At 44.5% G+C, this 21,378-nt stretch overlaps 1 protein-coding gene across 1 annotated transcript in view; it reads right to left on the bottom strand.

Moving 5' to 3' along the window:
- ANKRD6 (ankyrin repeat domain 6) overlaps positions 1-21,378 on the bottom strand; it is a 204,798-nt gene that overhangs the window by 97,356 nt on the left and 86,064 nt on the right. The window lies entirely within an intron of this gene.

Here is a 21,378-nt window from a genome sequence, read left to right as displayed (position 1 = left end):
CAGAACTGAAGATGGTCCAGAGAAGACCCCAGGATGAAGAGGGGACTAGCCTCCATCATAATTCTGGATTCTGGTTCCCAAGACACATGGAGGCAGAACCCCCAGAGTGAATACCAGGAGGGAACACCGCAGGGCATTTTCCAGCTGCCCAGTACATCAGGTTGCTATAAATTGTCAAATACAAAGAATAGAATCTGTCCCTTACTAAGGGCTATAAGTGCTCGTGGTTAAATTTTTAATTATTTTATTTGAGGCCCAGATACTATATGACTAGTGACATGACTTTGGGAATGCCCCTAACTTTTGTGGGGCTCTGTAAAAGTAAATATTTCACAGGGTTGCATCTGTGTATGTTAAGAGCCTCATATCTTGTAAGCTTTTAATATAATGTAAACTTTCAATATAATTGTTCATTGGTTGGATCATTTTTCAACAGCTCAAAACAGATATGTTTCCTGCCTTCACGGAACTTAGAGTCTAGCAGTAAAGGCTGGCACTGAACAAGTAACTCTAAGTATGATTTTAAAGGGAAATTCAGTGTGCTCTGGCAATATACAGCTGAAGGAATGAACCTAGCCTGGGAGATCAGAGAAGGTCCCTTTAAGAAAGTGAAATTTCAGCTGACACATGATGAGTGAATAAGAATGGGCCAGGTGCAAAAGCTCTCTAGGGAGAATACACAACCTGTGCAGAGGCCCAGAGTCTAGAATTAGCATAGCCTCTTGGAAGAAGTCCATTGTGGACAGATGACAAAAAGTAAAGGGGAGTGTGATAATTTTATGTGTCAACATGGCTGGGCCACAGAGTGCATAGATATTTCGTCAATATTATTCTGGATGTTTCCTTAAGGTTTCTTTTCGATGAGATTAGCATTTTAATCAGTGGACTTTAAGCAGATTGCCCTCCACGGTGTGGGTGGGCCTCACCTAGTCAGTTGAAAGCCTAACTAGAACAAAAAGACCAGCCTTCTCCAAGCAAGAGAGAATTCTCTAGCAGACTGCCTTTGGATTTCATCTGCAACAACAGCTCTTTCTGGTTCTCCAGCAGGCTGCCTTCAGACTAGAACTAAAATATCAGCTCTCGTGGGCCTCCAGCCTGCTGGCCCACTGCCAGCCTCCATAATCACAAGAGCTGAATCCTTATAAATACTTCTCTTTCTATATATGTATATACACATCCCATTGGTGTATCTCTCCAGGGAACCCTGACTAATACAGGTAGTGAGGAGAGAAGAGGTGGTGTTGGGGGTGGAGACCGCTCAAAAGCCCAGTGCTCCCAGTGGGCTAGTCACGGGATGAGAGAACAAGGAAGGGGTAAGGGGCAATGGTGAGCCCTGGGAGGGCATTCTGGAGGAAGTCCTGTGGCCAGATCTGTGATTTTTAAATGGTCTACATGGTGGAGCACAAAGAGCAGAGGAATGGGGCAACAGTAGAGCCAGGGATAATCTATGGGGCTGTGGCTGCTGCAGCATCAGCAGATGGAGAGGCTTGGACTGGGGAAGGATGGGGAGAAGGTGAAAAAAAGGATCCATGAAATACGGAGAAGTTTTGATCCACGTGGTTGGATATTAATGTCTCTTCTCTTAGAAAAGTGAGATAAAGCATTCTGCAATTCTCCCTCAGGGAAAGTACTTGCTAGTACAATAGATTCCTTGGTTCTTCCAACTAGAACATATTTATTTGCCCATATCTTCCATTCTATTGACTCCTCTATCTCCTTTCCTCAGCCTAACAAGGATATAACAATGAAAGAGAAGCAAAGAGAAAGAACAGATCAGAACTTCGGCTGAGTTCCCAGATAGGAACACACCTCCCACCCACTGGGGGCCATAGGCACACTAGGCCACCTCTTGTTTCCACAGACACAGCTCTCTAGGGCACACGGAAACAAGCATCAGGCCTTCTTCACTTACTATTCCTAAAACGGACTGCAGATAATAAAGCCTCCCACGAATTCCTATGATTGCATTTTAATTTTTTTTAAATTTTCTTTTTAGGGCCACTCCTGTGGCATATGGAAGTTCCCAGGCTAGAGGTCAGATAAGAACTGCAGCTGTAGCCTATGCCACAGCTGTAGCCTATGCCACAGCTGCAGCAATGCTGGATCTGAGCCATGTCTGACCTACACCACAGCTCATGGCAACACCAGATCCCTAACCCACTGAGTGAAGCCAGGGATCAAACCCATGTCCTCATGGATACTAGTGGGCTTCGTTACCACTGAGCCAAAATGGGTATTCTCAATGTCAGGTTCTTAACCCACTGAGCCTTATCAGGAACTCCCTATGACTGCATTTTTATTTTTTAAAATTAGTTTTTTTAATGATTCTTATTTTTTTCCATTATAGATGGTTTACAGTGTTCTGTCAATTTTCTACTATACAGCAAGGTGACCCAGTTACACATACATGTATACATTCTTTTTTCTCACATAATCATGCTCCATCATAAGTCACTAGATATAGTTCCCAGTGCTATAGAGCAAGATCTCATTGCTTATCCATTCCAAAGGCAATAGCTTGGATCTATTAACCCCAGATTCCCAGTCCATCCTACTCCCTCCCCCTCAGCAATCACAAGTCTGTTCTCCAAGTCCGTGAGTTCACTACATTTCCCTTTCCTGTTGAAGGTTCTAATTCTATTCCTGCTACTCTGGCTACTCTTCCATAGGGGGAAAAGCCTATGAACTGACATTATTCACTTTTATCCAATTGCACAGAAATTGCATAGAAAAATGTGCAGCCAAACAGACTGCACCATTTTTAGACATCAGAGGTGAGAGCATGTAGCAAGCAACAGGATAGGTCTCTGATATTAGATCACCAACCCAGCCCAAGAGAGAGATTCATGCAGTAAACTCCTTGAGGGCAGAGACTTTAACTCCTTCCTCCCCTACCCCGCCCCTGCTTTTTAAGGCCACACTTGTGGCAAATGGAAGTTTCCAGGCTAGGTGTCAAATTGGAGCTGCAGCTGCCGGCCTATGCCACAGCCACAGCAATGCAGGATTCAAGCCTCATCTGCAACCTACACCACAGTTCACAGCAACACCAGATCCTTAACCCACTGAGTGAGGCCAAGGATTGAACCCACATCCTCATGGATCCTAGTTGGGTTTGTAACCCACTGAGCCACAACAGGAACTCCCAAGACTTTAACATTTTTATTGTGACATGCTCAGCACCTAATACAGTAGTGTCCTGAGGGGTTGTCAAATGAATAAACAAAACCAGACCCTACGGTTGCTGAGGAAACTGAGCAGAGAGAGGTGTGGTGCTGGCAGCCTTGGCATACCACAGATCCTGCTACAGCAAACCTTTCACACCATCACCTACTGTAAAAAAAACAGAGAACTCCAGATCCAGAAGGGACTGGAAGCTCTTCTCTGGGCAGGATAAGAATGAGTCACCAAGATGACAAATTTAAAAAGAACTGTCCCCTTGTGGCCACAGAGAGACACCTCTGAACTTTTCTTACGGAAAAGTTCAGTGCCTGGATTTGTCACTCTTTGTGACATCCCTAAATGTGAATACCCCCAAAGACCCTGAAGTCCTCCAACCATAAACCGGTCCAGCAACAGAAGCAGCCTTCTTGAAACGTCTTCAAGTCCTTCGCATGGCAGTCTTTGAAGGCAAATTCCCTTTTTATATTTACTGAGAGTCAGCCCTCTCCAGACTCTACCATGAAGACAGCTGCTCATGGATGCAAATAAGCAAACAGCCTCTCAGAGAGTAAAGGAAGATGCAAATCTTGTCCAATGCAAAACTGCCTGCGTGCTGCACCATGGATCCTTAAAGAGGACCCCCTTCTGAGGCCTACCCTCCAGCACCTTGGCGCTCATTAACACAGTCAGCTGAGTGAGAATAAAACAACAGGTGGAAGAGGCCAGTCCATCTGGGGGCATCAGTCCAGGTGGAGCCAGGGCACAGAGGGTCATCCCTGTACCTCTGCCTAGCAACAATTGTGACCTGGAGCAATCCTGAGTCCCCAACATGCCTGCCAAGGGCTGGATCTCGGGAAGGTTAAGCAGGGCTTTGAGCCCCTAGAATTGATCCCTTCCTCCTTATGCAGCACTGGGGCCAGATACCAAAGCCCAGGGAGGTGCAAGTCTAATGAGTGGAGCTCAAAGCCATGAGACTCTCCTAATCTCTTCTGGAAGAAAAGGGAGGAAAAAAATTCTAGGAGTAATACTTCTAGAACCAAGAGATGTTATTCCCTACATCTTCTGGGGCTGCCCTCAAACACTTCCCAGGCCTCTCATGTGAACTGCTAGGATTCCTTCCACAGACCCTACAGAGCCCAAGTACTGTCGAAGTGAGAGCGACAAACCAAAAAGAGCTGACAATTCCCAGTTTAGAAGGCTACCTGTCCATTTTATGACCTATTGAGGAGGGCCCGCGCACACACACACACACACACTGCTTCAAGATGACACCACCCTCCTCCAGAAAATTATTTTGTTTCTTTTTTTAAAAAACTGAGATAGATTTGACATATAACATTATGTTATTTTCAGCATTTCATTTCTTAATTTCCCCCTTCAGCAGGTCTCTAGGGAGCATGCCTGCCTCAGCTCACCCTGCAGGAAGCTATTTGGCAGCTCATTCTCATTCTCTCAAGCCCTTTTCCTTTGACCATTCAGAGATGCAGCTGAGCTCCCTAAGCACCCCACCAGCCCCAGCAACAGCTTCCGGAAACCTCCATTGGTGGTTGCCTGCCCTATAGCAGAGCTCTGGGTCCTGCAGCTTCTACAAGGCATCTCCTAGGGACCCTTCTCCTGTGGCTAGAGGTCAACCCATTGTGCATATACTCTTTCAGGTCAGGAATGAACAAGATTCAGGGCCATGAATGGCAAATTTAAAAAAGGCCCTTGATTTATCTACATACACTGATAGGGGAGTCTTTGTGGGGAAATGTACAAATTGACACCAAAGTATTTCAACTGTCAACACAGGACAAAGAACTCACATGGAAGGCTATTAAGAGATACATTAAGGATATTAAGAAATACATTTAAAAAAAGGATATTAAGAGATATATTATAGGAGTCCCCTTGTGGCTCAGCAGGTTAAGAACCTGGTGTTTTCACTGCTGTGGCTCAGATATGATTCCTGATCTGGGAACTTCTGCATGCTGCAGGTACAGCCAAAAAATAAAAAATAAATAAGAGTAAAGGTTATAAAACAATCCACATATAATATATAAATTTTCTAAAAAATTAAGGGAGTTCCTGTCTGGCTCAGGGGAAAAGAATCTGACTAGTGTCCATGAGAACACAGGTATGATTCCTGGCCTTGCTCAATGGGTTAAGGATGTGGTGTTGCCATGAGCTGTGGTGAATGTTGCAGATGAGGTCTGGAGCTGGCATTGCTGTGGCTGTGGTGTAGGCCGGCAGCTACAGCTCTGATACACCCGTAGCCTGGGAACTTCCGTATGTCAAGGGTGCAGCCCTAAAAAGATTTTTTAAAAAAATCAAAAATAAATAAATTAATATGCATTATAAATGCATAAATGAGAGACTAGGAGGATTTGCACCAAAGAAATAATGCTACTCCCTGGGAGATGGGATTGGGTGACTGACTTTTCTTTTTTGTGCTTATATTTTCTCAAGATTTTCTATAAGAAAAATAGTTAAGAAATGAGAAAAACAGAAACAAAAACAAAAACAACCCTTATTTTTACAAAGGGAAATAAATCTGATCCATCCAATTCTCTCCAGCCCCACTGCAACCACGCATACCCAGGCCCCTATCATCGCTGCCCTGAACTAGTTTCTGGCCTGGACCAGTACACGGAAGGCTTGTTTCACCTTCTCTGGCTTTCTTCTCACTAAGGCCAGAGTGCTCCTTTCAAAACACAAATCTGGTTGTGTCACTTCCATTCTTAAGACCTTTCACAGCATAATGGTTGCTCTTAGGATACAATTCACAACTCTTAACATGGTTCAAGGCCAGTGGCCCCTCCACTCCAGCCTCACCTCTTTGGGGTTGCTGAAAGATCCTAGGCTTGGTGACAGACAACCTCCTCCATCTGGAGCGCACTCCCTCCTGCCCCCGGTTTCACTCCCCACTCATTGCTGAAGCCCGAGTCTGGATGTGGCTTCCCCAGGGACATCCCCCCTGACCCACTGGTCCAGGGAAGCCCACTTGGCACCCTGTAGGTTTCTCTTTATGACTTGGATTAGACTTGTCATAATTTGCTTAATGTCTGTCTCCTAGGATGGACTGTGAGCTCCATGGTGGCAAGGACCACTACAGTTCCAGCTAGGCATGTACTTCAAAAAATGAAGTCCTGAAACAATAAATAAAATGAAATATATTTCTTAGCATGTTATCTCCTGGGATACTTCAAGAGTCACATTTTAGAGAAGAGAATGTGGGAGGACAAACATTTATTGTGCCAATTTTTCCTGCATCTACACACCTACTGTTTCTAAGACAAAACAAACAGCAACTACTATCATAATTAAAGCTAATAGAATTGGCTGCCTTTTAAAAACATGCACCATTCTTGTGCCCATGAAACAAGGAGAGCTGGGTTTGCTTCCCCCTTCACTTTGCAGCCTAGAAGTCAAGGTCCAAGAGAATATTTCTTAGCCCATCTTGCCATCTGGTCACTAGCTCCTGCCTGGCTCAGCAGAAGCCATTGATAATCCAGGAAATGGCAATGTGACCTGCCGTCAAAAGACCATTTTGATATGACCCTGGAATGCTATCTTTGTCATCCTCTGTGGTTTAGACGTGGTAATTGCTGAGATTTTTTGAGTCTTTGCTATTTGCTGTGCCGCTGACAGATGTGCAGCCAAGCACATGCACCCGTGCAGGTGACTGCTTGATGGTCCTGTGGGCTATACAACAGATTCAACAACTGTAAACTATAAGACTTTCAAGAAAATGAGAAGAGGTACCACATTTTCTCTCACTTTCATAGTTTGAGTTCATTTTCCAACCTCCTCCCAAAATTCTCTTTTTTTTTTGTATTTTTGCTATTTCTTGGGCTGCTCCCGCGGCATATGGAGGTTCCCAGGCTAGGGGTCTAATTGGAGCTGTAGCCACCGGCCTACGCCAGAGCCACAGCAACGCAGGATCCGAGCCGGATCTGCAACCTACACCACAGCTCACGGCAACGCCGGATAGTTAACCCACTGAGCAAGGCCAGGGACCGAACCCGCAACCTCATGGTTCCTCGTCAGATTCATTAACCACTGCGCCACTATGGGAACTCCCAAAATTCTTATTAAGAAAGTTAATTACTCACATGCAACACATCACATGAGCCAAAGAAGCATTTCTGTCTGGTTGGAGATGCTTCTACTATTTTCTTCCTCAATAGGCAGCCTTTCTAAGAAAACGATTACACCTATCCTTAATCCTACTCCAGCTCATGGTGATGCAACAATTTAGACTACAATTTTATTTTTTATTCAAACATTTATCAATAGCTTAAAATATGTCAGGCAGTGCACTAAGTATATATATTATCTGTAGACCCAAGACTCTCAAACTCCTATCGCTATTCCAAACTCCTGACCCATACAGCCAACTGCTTACTCATCGCTTCCATATTGATGTCTCAAACACATCTCAATTCTATAAATCTAAGGCCAAACTTATTTTTCTCCAACCTAGTCTCCTCCAGTGTTCCTACTGAAATTATATAAGTCTAAAAATTTGAAGTCAATCCCATCCCCACTACTGAACACTTCAATCCATCATCACTGCATCCTGTTGATTCTGCTTCCAAAATTTCTCTTAGAACCACCTCTACGACCAAAAATTTATTTTCTCAATGTTCCAGAGGCTAAACGTTCAAGATCAAGTTCTGGTCAATTCTGTTTCTGGTGAGAGCTCTCTTCCTGGCTTGCAGACAGCTGCCTTTTTGTTACAGTGCTACAGGCCTTTTCTTGGTGTGTGGGGCTGGGGCACAGCTGTGGGTAAGGAGTGAGCTCTCTGTTGTCTCCTCTTACGAGGATACCAATCCTATCAGATCATGACCTTGTTTAACCTTAATTACTTCCTTACTCCAAATACAGCCACAATAGAGGCGAAGACTTCAACATGGGAATTTGGGGGACACATACACTCAGTCCATATGCCTTATAAGAGACATCAAGAATACATGCACAGGTCATGTAAGACGTGGAGAGAAGGCAGCCGTCTGCCTACCCAGGGAGGAGGCCTCAGGAGAAACCAACCCATGTGGCACCTTGATCTTGGACTTCCAGCCTTTGAAACTGTGAAAAAAATAAATGTCTGTTATTTAAGCTGTCCAGCCTGTGGTATTTTGTTATGGAAACCCAAGTAAACAAATATAGATTTCTGTTGCTCTTAAAGATACAGATCTACACCCCTGACTTGATTTGAAAGGTTCTGCATGAAACCACCCTCCCAACACAGTTCAGCTTCCTGAGAACTGTTTATGTTGGGCTCTCCTTCAATTCCTCGCTGGGAGATGCTGTCTTGTATTACATGACCTTGTGTGAGCCAATCTGTCTGGATGTCAGCTTTCCTGATGCCCACCATCAGCCTTTCCTGATGCTCCCAGCTTAGAACAAGCTGTTTTCCGTGTCCTCACAGACTCGTGCTCCCTTCTTTCAGATCGTTTATCTCAATTTATATAACATACTCATTTAATGATTTTTTTGCTCGCCTGTCTCCCATTAGACTGTAAACACCATGAAAGCAGGAACCATGTCAGTTTTTGCTGCTCAAGGTATCTTCCGTACCTAGCACAGCACTTGGTACAAGGTAGGAGAATAGTAACAATTTATTGAATGAATCAGTGAAGGCATGAAGACACTGAATTTGCTCACAAGAGCCTGTAGGTAGGTGTACCAAAACAAAACAAAACAGGAGTTTCCATCGAGGTGCAGCAGAAACGAATCCGACTAGGAACCATGAGGGTGTGGGTTCGATCCCTGGCCTTGCTCAGTGGGTTAATGATCCGGCATTGCCATGAGCTGTGGTGTAAGTCACAGGCAAGGATCAGATCTGATGTGGCTGTGGCATAGGCTGGCAGCTGTGGCTCTGACTGGACCCCTGGTCTGGGAACCTCCATATGTCTTGGGTGCAGCCCTAAAAAGCAAAGCAAAAAAAAAAAAAAAAAAAAAAGGCAATTGACCAGTAAGATCCCAGAATCCAGGCTGATGTTACCATTTGTTACTCACATCCCACTACATATCCCAACAACCGTAAGAAAACAAACATCTGGGCTTCTACTCTATTTAGCAGTTTTTTTAATTTGCTTTTTAGCGCTGCACTCTTGGCATAAGAAGTTCCCAGGCTAGGGGTCGAAATCACAACTGCAGCTGCCAGCCTACACTACAGCCACAGCAATGCAGGATCCTTAACCCACTGAGCAAGGCCAGGGGTCGAACCTGCATCCTCATGGATACTAGTAGGGGTCGTTACCACTGAGTCACAACGGGAACTCCTGTTTAGCAGTTTTTAACTATCAAAAGGGCGAGATCATTTCTTGTTTTAAGTGTTGCCCCTCAATGTTTAGAAGTGGTCAGAATAAAAAAGTGTCAGTTTTTCCTTGTACCAAGTTGTAAGGATGATCATGTTGATTAAGCAAAATTAATTAAACATAATTAACCTATCTGGACTATAAATTCAAATTACTTCATCTATAATGGTTCCACTATAAGTTTGTTTGTTTTGTCTTTTGTCTTTTTGAGGGCTGCATCCACGGCATGTGGAGGTTCCCAGGCAAGGGGTCTAATCGGAGCTGTAGCCATCGGTCTATGCCACCCACAGACACACAAGATCCGAGCTGATTCTGCAATCTACACTGCAGCTTGCAGCAATATTGGATCCTTAATCCACTGATTGAGATCAAGGATTGAATCCATATCTTCAAGGACACTATGTTGGGTTCTTAACCTGCTAAGCCACAACAGAAACTCCTAGTATCACATTTTAAATCTGTCTGAATTTCATCAGATTTGTTGAGTCATTCTATCAGTACAATAAAAGAAACCAGCTCTGTGGTAACAATGGAATTTCATTGGGCTTTTTCTGATGTAAATATTACACATCGCCATCGTCATAATCAAAGAAAGAATTGCATTCCACTAATTTAATCTGAAATAGCAATTTAAATCTAGATACTATAACAAAGTTACTAAATTACAACTCATTCTAAGAAATTGTGGATAAACTAACCTACATCAGATTAACTGTATTAATTTCTGTGGCCTCTGTAGCAAATTACCATTTAGGGCCCACCACCTATGGCCTACCCAGAAAATTCAGGATAAGCTCCTCCTCTCAAGAGCTTTAAGTTAATCACATCAGGAGCATATAAAATAGTATTCACTCTTTTATCAGGTAAGGTAATATTTGCAGGTTCTGGGGATTAGGAAGTAAATCTATCTTTACAGGGTCATTTTGCGCACCAATTCTACCAGTAACAACAACCAGAAAAGTCCAACAAAACTTTTAAAAAATCTGTTTGAAGAACCAGGGAGCTACCAAGGCAGCAGAGACCTAAGTAGCCAAGATCATGAAGGTTAGAGTAAAGAGGCAAATCAGGAGTTCCCATCGTGGTGCAGCAGACACGAATCCGACTAGGAACCATGAGGTTGCGGGTTCGATCCCTGGCCTCCCTCGGTGGGTTAAGGAGCAGGTGTGGCCGTGAGCTATGGGACAGGCTACACATGCGGCTTGGATCTGGCATTGCTGTGGCTCTGGCTCTGGAGTAGGCTGGCAGCTATAGCTTCAATTAGACCCCTTAGCCTGGGAACCTCCATCGGCCACGGGTGTGGCCCTTAAAAAAAAAAAGTAATGAGGTGAACCAAATGTCTGGGACCACATTTCCTTTGTGGCATCTGCTAATTTGCTAGCAGCTGCCAAGAGAGTATTCAGGGAACACTGAAGTGGAATGACCTTAGTAAATACCCTACACTTAGCTTGGGGAACCCTGAAAAGGGCTAATCACCCTAGGCATAAAGATAAAGTGGAAAGAAACTAACTCTCGCTGAGACTGAAACCCAGCTTGGAATCTATTCAAGTAAAATCAAACCTTACAGTTCATATATCCAGTTAAGGTCTGATGTCCAGAATACATAAAGAATTCCTCCAAAGCCAGTAAGAAAAAGACAGTCCAGTGGGAGAATTGTCCAGACTCTTGAACAGGTAATTTCACAAAAGAGGCTATCTGGATAACATAGGGAAAGGTGCTCAAATTCAAAAGTCATCAAGGAAAAAGAAAGTAAAACCCCCATATCCTGATAAGACCAGCTAAGATTTTAAGACTGAAAATACCAAGTGCTGACCAACAGATCTGGAGCAGAGGGAATTCTATCACACCTCTGACTGGGAGTGTAACCACTTTAGAAAACTGATCAGGAGTTCCCGTCGTGGCACAGTGGTTAACGAATCTGACTAGGAATCATGAGATTGCGGGTTCAATCCCTGCCCTTGCTCAGTGGGTTAACGATCCGGCGTTGCCGTGAGCTGTGGTATAGGTCACAGATGCGGCTTGGATCCCGCTTTGCTGTGGCTCTGGTGTAGGCTGGCAGCTACAGCTCCGATTAGACCCCTAGTCTGGGAACCTCCATGTGCCGTGGGAGCGGTCCAAGAAATGGCAAAAAGAAAAAAAAAAAAGAAAGAAAAAAAGAAAACTGTTCAGTAGTGCCGAACACGTGCATATCCTATGCCAAACAATTCCAACTACAGGTATGTAATCCACAAAAATGCAAACACATGTGCACCAAAGGACTTATGGGGAATGTTCATTGCAGCATCACTCATAAAAGTAAAAAGCAAACAAAAAAAAAAAAACCCCAAAACTGTAGAATATGTTACTGGTAATCAATCTGAACGTACGGATAACGTAAACTGTCTCTATCTCCAGAAAATATGTTGACAAGCTACTGAGGATATCTTACGTGCACTGTAATTCCATCTATGACTTGACTACTTAAGCAACTGAAATGTGACAGAATCTGATAATTCTTGTCAAAAATAGGAACTTTAAAATTTCCCACCATGTTAACATTTTTAAATTTATCTATAGAAGTAACAAATGCATCCTGAGTCCCTTTACCATGTCATACATAGGGCAATATTAATTATTTTATAATTAAGTAAAAACTTTTCTGTTTCCTCTGTGAAACTCACTGCCACCTAAGACCAACATCAGTGCCTTTCTATTCCAGAATAAAATTAACCAAAATATTTAAGTTATGTTCTGAGTATTTGGGTTATTGCTTGGTAACTGTTTAATGCTTTAGTAGCAAAACTGAAAATAAAGTTTGAAGTTCAGATAACTTTTTAAAAAAATCCATAAAGCAGCAAAAACATCCATTAAAACAGCAGAAGGGATAAGCTGTGGTATATTCAGACTATAAAGCAATGGAAATCAATAAGTGATTACTACCCACAACTGAGTGGATGAATCTCACCACACAGAAAGGGAACTACACAAAATCTCCTTATATAAAATTCAAAAATAGGCCAAATGGATCTATTATGTTAGCAGTCAGGACAACAATGGAGAAGAAGGCCAGCAGTCCCTGGGAAGATGTCCCTGGGCTTCTGGGCTGCAAGCAGCTTTCAATTTCCTGATGTGGATGGTAGTGCATTTTGTGGAAATGCATTCACTTTGTGGAAATGTTCATGATTTGTGTACTCTTCAGTTGGTACACTATAATTTATTTTTATTTATTTATTTATTTATTTATTTATTTTGGTCTTTTTGTCTTTTCTAGGGCCGCTCCCAAGGCATATAGAGGTTCCCAGGCTAGGGGTCTAATCAGAGCTGTTGCTTTCAGCCTACGCCACACCCACATCAACATGGGATCCGAGCCGAGTCTGCAACCTACACCACAGCTCATGGCAATGCCGGATCCTTAACCCACTGAGCAAGGCCAGGGATCGAACCTGAAAAGTCATAGTTCCTAGTCAGATTCGTTAACCACTGCGCCACCAAGGGAACTCCTCACTGTTGTTTTCAACAACAACAACAAAAAAAAAAGAAGGCAATTTTTTTTTCTTTTTTTTGCTGCACCTGTGGCATAAGAAAGTTCCCAGGCCAGAGATCAAACCTGTGCTTCAGCAGTGACAAGGCTGGATCCTTAGCCACTAAGCCACCAGACAATTCCTAAGAAACAAAATCAGGAGTTCCCATCGTGAAGCAGTGGTTAACAAATCCGACTAGGAACCATGAGGTTGCTGGCTGGATCCCTGGCCTCGCTCAGTGGGTTAAGGATCCAGTGTTGCTGTGAGCTGTGGTGTAGGTTGCAGACGCGGCTTGGATCCCGAATTGCTGTGGTTCTGGCGTAGGATGACAGCAACAGCTCTGATTAGACCCCTAGCCTGGGAACCTCCATATGCCACAAGAGTAGCCCTAGAAAAGGCAAAAAGACAAAAAAAAAAACAAAAAAAAACCCCAAAATCAACATGTAGCTCAGTTTGTCAGAAATTTAGCATTGCTCCTTTGCTTTGTTGATCCTGAGATCCACCCTCTCTTCTGGCTGTGCTTGGAGTTTAGCAAAAACAGAATTTACAGGTTTTTGAAACATTGCTCCAAGTTTATGTCGAGGGTAACAATCATCAAATTCTAGAACATCTATGTGTTGAGGTTTAAATGACTCACACAGACTGACAACATAGCCCTGCACCTGCTTTTGACTTGGCTTCCTCAGGACTCAGAACAGTCAGGGTAATCCTGTGATCAGAACCATCCCGAAGGCTGAACCGTGGGGGAGGGTGTTGCTGCCACTGCGGCCATCCACCTCCTGTCTCGCCATCTCCCCTGGTTTCCCTTTAAGGAGATAACAGACCGAGGGCTCAGTGACTTGCCACAAAAATTATCAAGCAAACCTTAAAGGCAATTTAGAAAAAAACTGTTTCCATAGTACAAGGCTGCCTTCTGTATGTAAGGAAGAAGATGAATGCTATCCAACGAGGCACTGCATAAATAAATAATAACTTAGATAAACAAAGAATAACTTGGATAAATAAATAATTCAATAAATTGGAAAGCCCTTTAAGTGTCCAGTGTATTACTAATGTACTCCTTAAAATATTAGGCACAGCAAAGATTACATCAATCAGGATGGGCTTAGTAACAAACCAACCCCAAATTGAGAGGCTACACAGGAGTTTATTTCACATTCCTGCTCTGTCCACCAAGGGCTGGCTAGGGCTCAGTTTCCTCTCTGACTCACCCAGACTGACGGAGAAACCACCAGTCGCCAGGCCATAGGAAGGGACAGATCTGGAGGGTCACACACTAGTATCACAGGATCTGGCCCAGAAGGGACACAACACACTTTTTACAACTTGGTAGCCAGAAGTATTCACATGTCTTCACAAACACAAGGAGGCCGGGAAGCACAAGCCTCTTGCACGCCTAGAAACATTAAGCTTTGAAGATTCAGTCAACAGACTAATGTTTACACAGGGATTAAGGGCATAGTGTAATTAGGAACATCAGTTGTACAGCCAGCGTGCTTGGCTTTGAAGCAATGCAGTCACTCTCTACCTAGACATCACCACTGCACCTCAGAGAAGTTAACTTGATCTTTCCATGCCTCAGTTTCCTCATCCAGAAAATGGGGATAGCAACAGTATTTACCTCCTACGTTTGTTAGAAGAGTAAATGAATATTTCTATCTGTAAGGAATTTAGAACAGTACCTGGCAGTGCTAATATGTAAATACTACAGAACTTGTATTATTTTAGAAAACATTTTAAAGGAGATGTTTTTTATTTTTGTAATTTAATTAATGGATGGGCACTGTGTGAAGTATTCAGCATAGAAGCCAACACATACGAAGTAGGTACAAAATAAATGGCAGCCTTATGTTAAAAGAGAACCAGAAAGCCCAGGTCCTACATGGGCAGGCCTCAAGCCAGCTGCCCCGTCCCTCAGGTTCCAGGTTTTCTTATCTTTAAAAGAAGAGCCGTGCAGGATGATTGCCAAGGTTCTCCAGAGCTAAAAGCCTGGAATTCTTTGATTCATGGGTCACTGACTTGGCCTGCTAAGGTATTTTTCATTGTTTACTCTTCATTCTTTGGCCATAAAGGATGATCCTCCCCTCTGATCCAAGAGGACACTCATACATTCTCTACCTGACTCAGGAAGGGCGACCTCCCCTGGATCCCTGGATTCTGTCCCTAGGAAGGTCTACCCCTACTGCCCTGGAAGAATGTCCACTGCAGCCTGCTGGCCCCTGACCACCAGGAAACTGCCCGCAGAGGGGCAGAACCTGGCTATACCTCCGAGGAGGGGCCTCCACTGCTCAGGGAGAGCGGAGAGGGGGGTAAACAGTCACCCAAAGGGCAGCCTCCCTACCCCTCCAAGAGCAGGGTGAGCTCCCCTCCTCCCATTCCTGGGCGAGGACCTCCAAACCCTGAACTCCCTCCCCCACCGCCCAATACCACCCAGGAGCGTCTCCCTGCCTTTATCTTCCCACTGATGTCCTGGGTGTGGGCTGTACCTGTGTCAGAAGGACAGGAGCTGTCACCCTCCCGGTTTAAGGGGAACGGAACATTCCCAGAGGCCTTCCTGTTGTCCCGTCTGGCCCTGTTCTGGCGTCAGGAACAGGAACACAAATTTAAAAATTAGGAAGATGTCAGAGCTCCTGTCGTGCCTTGGCAGAAACAGATCTGATTGACATCCATAAGGATCCAGGTTCAATTTCTGGCGTGGCTCAGTGGGTTAAGGATCCAGTGTTGCTGTGAGCTGTGGTGTAGGTCACAGATGCAGCTGGATCTGGCATTGTGGTGTAGACCAGCAGCTACAGCTCCGATTCGACCCCTAGCCTGGGAATCTCCATATGCCACAGGTGCAGCCCTAAAAAGACAAAAAAACAAAATAAAATAAAAATAAGTAAGATGTGATATGAGGAGGGAAAAAAAAAAACCTCTCAGTAAAATGAAGCTTTAAGGACCAGGGAGCTGCAATATTTCAACCTCAAAGAAACACACTGACTGTGTGAATAAAAATGTGTGTGTGTGCGCCTAGGAAAATAAATCTCTGGGTGCTGCTGTTTTTCAAAAGTAAATGACCAGGCCCCTCCTTTTTCCCAAAAAAAGCCATTAAAGCCACCTTCCTCAATGTAATCTATCCCCTGAAACCCTTTCTGCCCAGCAGTGCGCACTGCTGAGCGGCTCTCATTCTGCTTTCCACCCCATGCGAGGTTCTCTCTCTGCATGTGTGTTACCATCTCCCCAGGGTGGAATGCTCTGCTCTTGGGTAGAGGATGCAGGCAAGTACCTTCAGGGCAAAGCCTTCCCTGAATTCTGCAGACACTCCCCAGCATTTCTGGATCACTTCCTGTCAACAGCCCCTTTGGACTGGTGCCATCGTTTCAGGTTCCGGCCCTCAGCCAGATGAGTAAGCCCTCTTGGCAATGAACTGTCCCACCCCAGTCAAGCTGGAGGTGACTGTAACCCCTGCCAATGTCTGGACCGCAGCCTCACAACATGCCCCCCCAGCAAGCCAGAACCACTCAGAGAAGACACTCCCGAATTCCTGGCTCACAAGAATTAAGCCACACATGAGATAAAAAATGCTTATTGTTTTAAATAAGCTCCTAAGTTTGGGGTAATCAGTTGTGCTGCAATAACTGACTCTAGGTGAAAAAGTACCTGTAATGACAGGTAATAAAACAATTTTAATAAAATGTTGATGGTGAAATTTCAGTGGAGGTATACAGGTGTTCACTGCAAAATTCTTTCAACTTTGCTGTACATAGGAATATTTTCATAATCAAATGTTGGAGGGAAAGTACAGGCTGCACAACATAAAACTGGCAGCTGGACCAGTACATGGCATAGCTGCAGGAAAGTTTTCCTGAACAACAGAAGAGAAAAATTTTAAAGGGTTACCAAGGAATATACTATGTTTTAGAAATAGATGTCTTTAGAATATTACTTGCTATATATATCTTTAAAATATCTATTTGTGTATATAAAGTAGAATTAGATGTATATGTTGTGTTTTAGTAGGTTTTTTTTTTTTTTTATTCCAACCTCCAATTTTCAAAAACATATTGACCTGCCAATTTCAGTTTTAATTTTCAGGAACCCCATGACTGATGCGACTTACTATTGTATCAAAAGAATCCACCAGCATCCATTTATCTTATGTATGTATATATATATGTAAAGCATATATGTGTGTGTATATAAATATATATAAAGCACATAAAGCTTTATGTTCATTCTGATTTAGTTCCCAAACTAATTAGGCCAGCTTAATTCCCTGCTGCTTTGTGAACTAATGATTAGAGAAATTTGTGAAAAAAAAGGAAATTTGGTTAACTTTTACAAAGCATATTTGACACAAAGCTGCAAGAAATGGATATTTCTGGTCAGACAAGTGTTGATGCCAACTCACATTTTCCTTAACTTTTACCTAGATCTGACACCTACTCCTCCATATTTTTATAGTGAAAGTAGTCTGCTAAAATTGCTGTTATGCCAAATGTTGATAATGTAATTTTAGATAAATAGTGTGATTAGCCTAGTCTTTTTATGTAATGATACGAACCATAAAAACATTTTGTGATAAACAGAAATTCAGGCTCATTATTTTCTCCAAATATAAATAAGCTGAAATCTGCTCGTCAGTGATCCAACCCACTTTGTTTATTTTATAGACATCAGAGGGGTCATCACAATGCAACTGATTGTGAAAGCTCCTCTATTACAAAGTATACAGCATTGTACTGAAGATAAACTTGGAAAATATCGACAGCTGGTGTCGGTGTTTAACAGAGAGTTTTATGTTATGTGTGGCATCTTCTCAACACTGGGCAATGCTAACACGATGGGAAGGACAGGGCCGCCGGACTCACTGCAGACAAGCTGGAGGTCACGGGGCTGGGAGATGACTTGTTTAAGCTCTCCTCTTGGGTGGAGGGCAGAAAGCCAAAAACAGCACTTTGCAGATCCCACACCTGCAGGTAGAGATCGGGGTGTGATCCAACCAGAGGCACCTGAGCAAAATTAGGACCCACAGCGGAGGCTGGCAAGCAAGGTGCAGAGCTGGGAGGTTCTTCTGCAGCCTCATTCTAGAACCATTCTCTCAGGCGCAGAGAGACATGGTGGTGGAGGCCTCACTCCACTCAGACTGCGTGATCCCTGAAACCCAGACGGGGAGTGAGTTCTTGAACCCACAGCCCTAGTGAAACTCCTGAGTGGGGAGCCCCTGATTGGCCTGTTTTTCATAGTTCTGGCAATCACCCTAGGGCCCAGCCTGAGGCTCCTTGGGGTTCTACCCCTTCCAGGATGTCTGTGGCCATTTAATCCCCATCTCTTCCCACTTAAAGCACTTGGAGTGGTTTATGTTTCCTGCACTGAACCCTCACTTATTCACAACAGATATCTTACATATTTTGAAATATTAAAAAATGCTAATGCGGTTATCCCTCCTACGTTTACTTTCCAAAGCTCAATCTCTCGACACTTCATAACACATCACGACATCTCATGACAGTGGCAGGCAATGAAACTGCTAGTTCGACACATGGCTGCAGGGCAGCGCGAGCCCTGGGTGGTCAGGAATACAGATACCTGGTAAGGAGTGGAGAGCCACAGTGCGGGTCGGATTAGGCCCACGGCATGCAGGGGGTGGAGGATGTATGGAAAAACCAAAACCAAAAGGCTGAACTCAAGTAGACATGGGGGGCCGATTGGCCACGACACCCGCCTGTGGACATACAGGGCACAGAAGCCAGTTGCAGTGCTTGACCGTCAAAGCTCACACCCTATAAAGTGTGATGGCAGCAGCTCTTTTCTATGTGTGATTTAATCTTGCCCTTTCTGGAGTTCCCGTCGTGGCTCTGTGGTTAACAAACCAGCTAGTATCCATGAGGATGCAGGTTCCATCTCTGGTCTTGCTCAGTGGGTTAAGGAGCTGGTGTTGCCTTGAGCTGTGGTGTAGGTCACAGACGCAGCTTGGATCCTGTGTTGCTGTGGCTCTTGGCGTAGGCTACGGCTCTGATTTGACCCCTAGCCTGGGAACCTCCACATGCCAAGGGTGTGGCCCTGAAAAGACCAAAACAAACCAAAAAAAAGAGCCCTTTCTTGATGTGATTTCACAGTGATTTTGATTTGCAGTTAAAGGGAAAGGCAGGAAGCATTCTATTTTGCTCAAAGCCAGCAATTCTCTGAGTTGGATTCCGAAGGCCACTACTGCTGACCACATGGACAAAGCCCTGACCTGTCTCCTATGTGTGTGTCAGGACTGTCCTCCAAGATGACAGCCCCTCAATAATGACAGCAGCTGGGCTTTACCTCGGACCTACCACATGCCAGTAGCCTGTATGCATCTCAGTTAACCTCACAACCACTCCGTGAGGCAAGTACTATTCACTAGATCCAGAACCTGACCACGTCTGTCGTTCCGCTACCACCATCCTGGTCCAGGCCTCCATCACATCTTACCTCTGCACTGCGCAGTCTCCTGCCTGGTCTTTCTGATCCAGCCCTTCCCCTCCCCCTACAACTATTCCTCATCACAACTGCCAAGGCGATGAAACCTTAAGTCAGATCATGTCACTCGTCTACATGTTCAACCCCCTCCCCCACCCCCCAAACATGGCTCCCCATATTACCCAGAATAAGAGCTCTGGTCTTTGCAATGTCTACAAGGCCCTCTGAGATTTGCTCCCCTTTCCTCTCTGACCACATCTACTAGTCCCCCTGGCTCACTGTACTCTAGCCACACTAGCCTCCCTGCTACTCTTCCAGCACACCAGGTACCCCTCTGCCTCAGGACCTGTGCACTGCTGACCCTCTATATAGAATGTAAATGGCCCTCCCACTCACCCCCTACAGGTGTTTTGCACAAACATTACTCTATAGGAGGTGCCTTCTCTGACAACCTTACTTAAAATTGTAGCCTTAGCACTATTTATTAATTATTTGCTGTGTTTTGCCCTCCTCTAGCTCCATGGGGGCAAGAACCGTTTTCAGGCCTAGGTCAGCCACATAGTAGGCACTTAAATATTTGTTGAACTGAATGAATAGGTGAAGAATCTAAGGCACTAGGTAGCTTGCTCACAGTAGAAGTATAGTAAGGAACACTGCTAGGGGCACACTCAGGTTCAGTCTGACTCAGAAGCCAGCATTCCATACGGGGCACCCAACACTGCCCTTCCACATACCAGGGGCTGCTAGAGACACAGCAGGTGTAAGATAAACATCTGCACTGATGTGAGTCTACTGACGTTCTGTCTTCTTTTCTACCCAGGAGAGGTGCTACCCTTAGACACTGGGCCCACCCACACTGCTTCCTAACAGGACAGAGAGGGTGAATTAGATGCAGTGGGGCCCACTTTCCTTGTCCTCCTTCCTATCCTGCTTTGGGAGCCCCAGCACCAGATCCACCCACTGTTCCAATGCAAAGGCTGGGAACCACATGACAGGCTTTGTACTTGCAGCGCAATCACCACCCCTGATTCCAGCATCAGGGATTGTATGGGTCCAAGCCCAGCCCTCTGTTGCCTGCAGGCTGGAACTTGGAGAGGCTCCTGCAGCACCAGTAGAAGCCTGGGGAGGGAGTGACGGGGGCGGGGCTTCGGGGTTTGCAGCTTGGATTACAAAGAAATAGGAGCAGCAGCAGCAGCAAAGGATAGCCAGGTCCTGTCAGAACCACCCTGCCCGCACCCCTCCCTGTGTTGAATGAAATAAGTCTTTGAGGAGCAGACTGTGACTACAGATTGGCAGCCTTTCTTGTTATACCCCATGTTGAGATCTCCGTGTTTTTAATTAAGTGAATTAATGTAAATACAGGCTTAGAATAGTACTGCCACATTGTAAGGCCTACATTTCTTCAGCTATTATTGTAATGGGATTTAACTGCTATATTTTCTCAACAACAGCCAAAAGCTCAGACGGGGTCCTGTCAGGTAAGGAATATGAAGATTGAAGATCGAATCTGCATATGGTTTAAAAGCTGTTTATTCAAAATATTTATTGATGGCCCCAGATAGTTGTGACAAACAAATAAGACTAGGCTATAAGCTTAGTGGCCAGAGAGCTGGACTTAATTCTTTTCATATATCTAATGAGATGTTGAAATGGTTATCCTGCCTAAGATATTTACAGTTAGTTGTTTTTTGGGTTTGTTTTTTGTTTTTTCTATCTTTCTAGGGCTGCAACCGTGGCATATGGAGGTTTCCAGGCTAGGCGTCAAGTCGGAGCTGCAGCTGCCGAACCACAGCAACGCCAGATCCAAGCAGCATCTGAGACCTACTCGGCAGCTCACAGCAACTCCAGATCCTTAACCACTGAGCAAGGCCAGGGATGGAACCCACCTCCTCACGAATACTGGTTGGGTTCTTAACTGCCTGAACCACAATGGGAACTCCGTAACCACAATGGGAACTCCGCTAATTGTGTACAGTGGTGGCCAACTA

Source organism: Phacochoerus africanus, chromosome 2, assembly GCF_016906955.1.
Source record: "Phacochoerus africanus isolate WHEZ1 chromosome 2, ROS_Pafr_v1, whole genome shotgun sequence".
NCBI classification, from domain to species: domain Eukaryota; kingdom Metazoa; phylum Chordata; class Mammalia; order Artiodactyla; family Suidae; genus Phacochoerus; species Phacochoerus africanus.
This window is presented reverse-complemented; position numbering and strand designations above follow the sequence as displayed.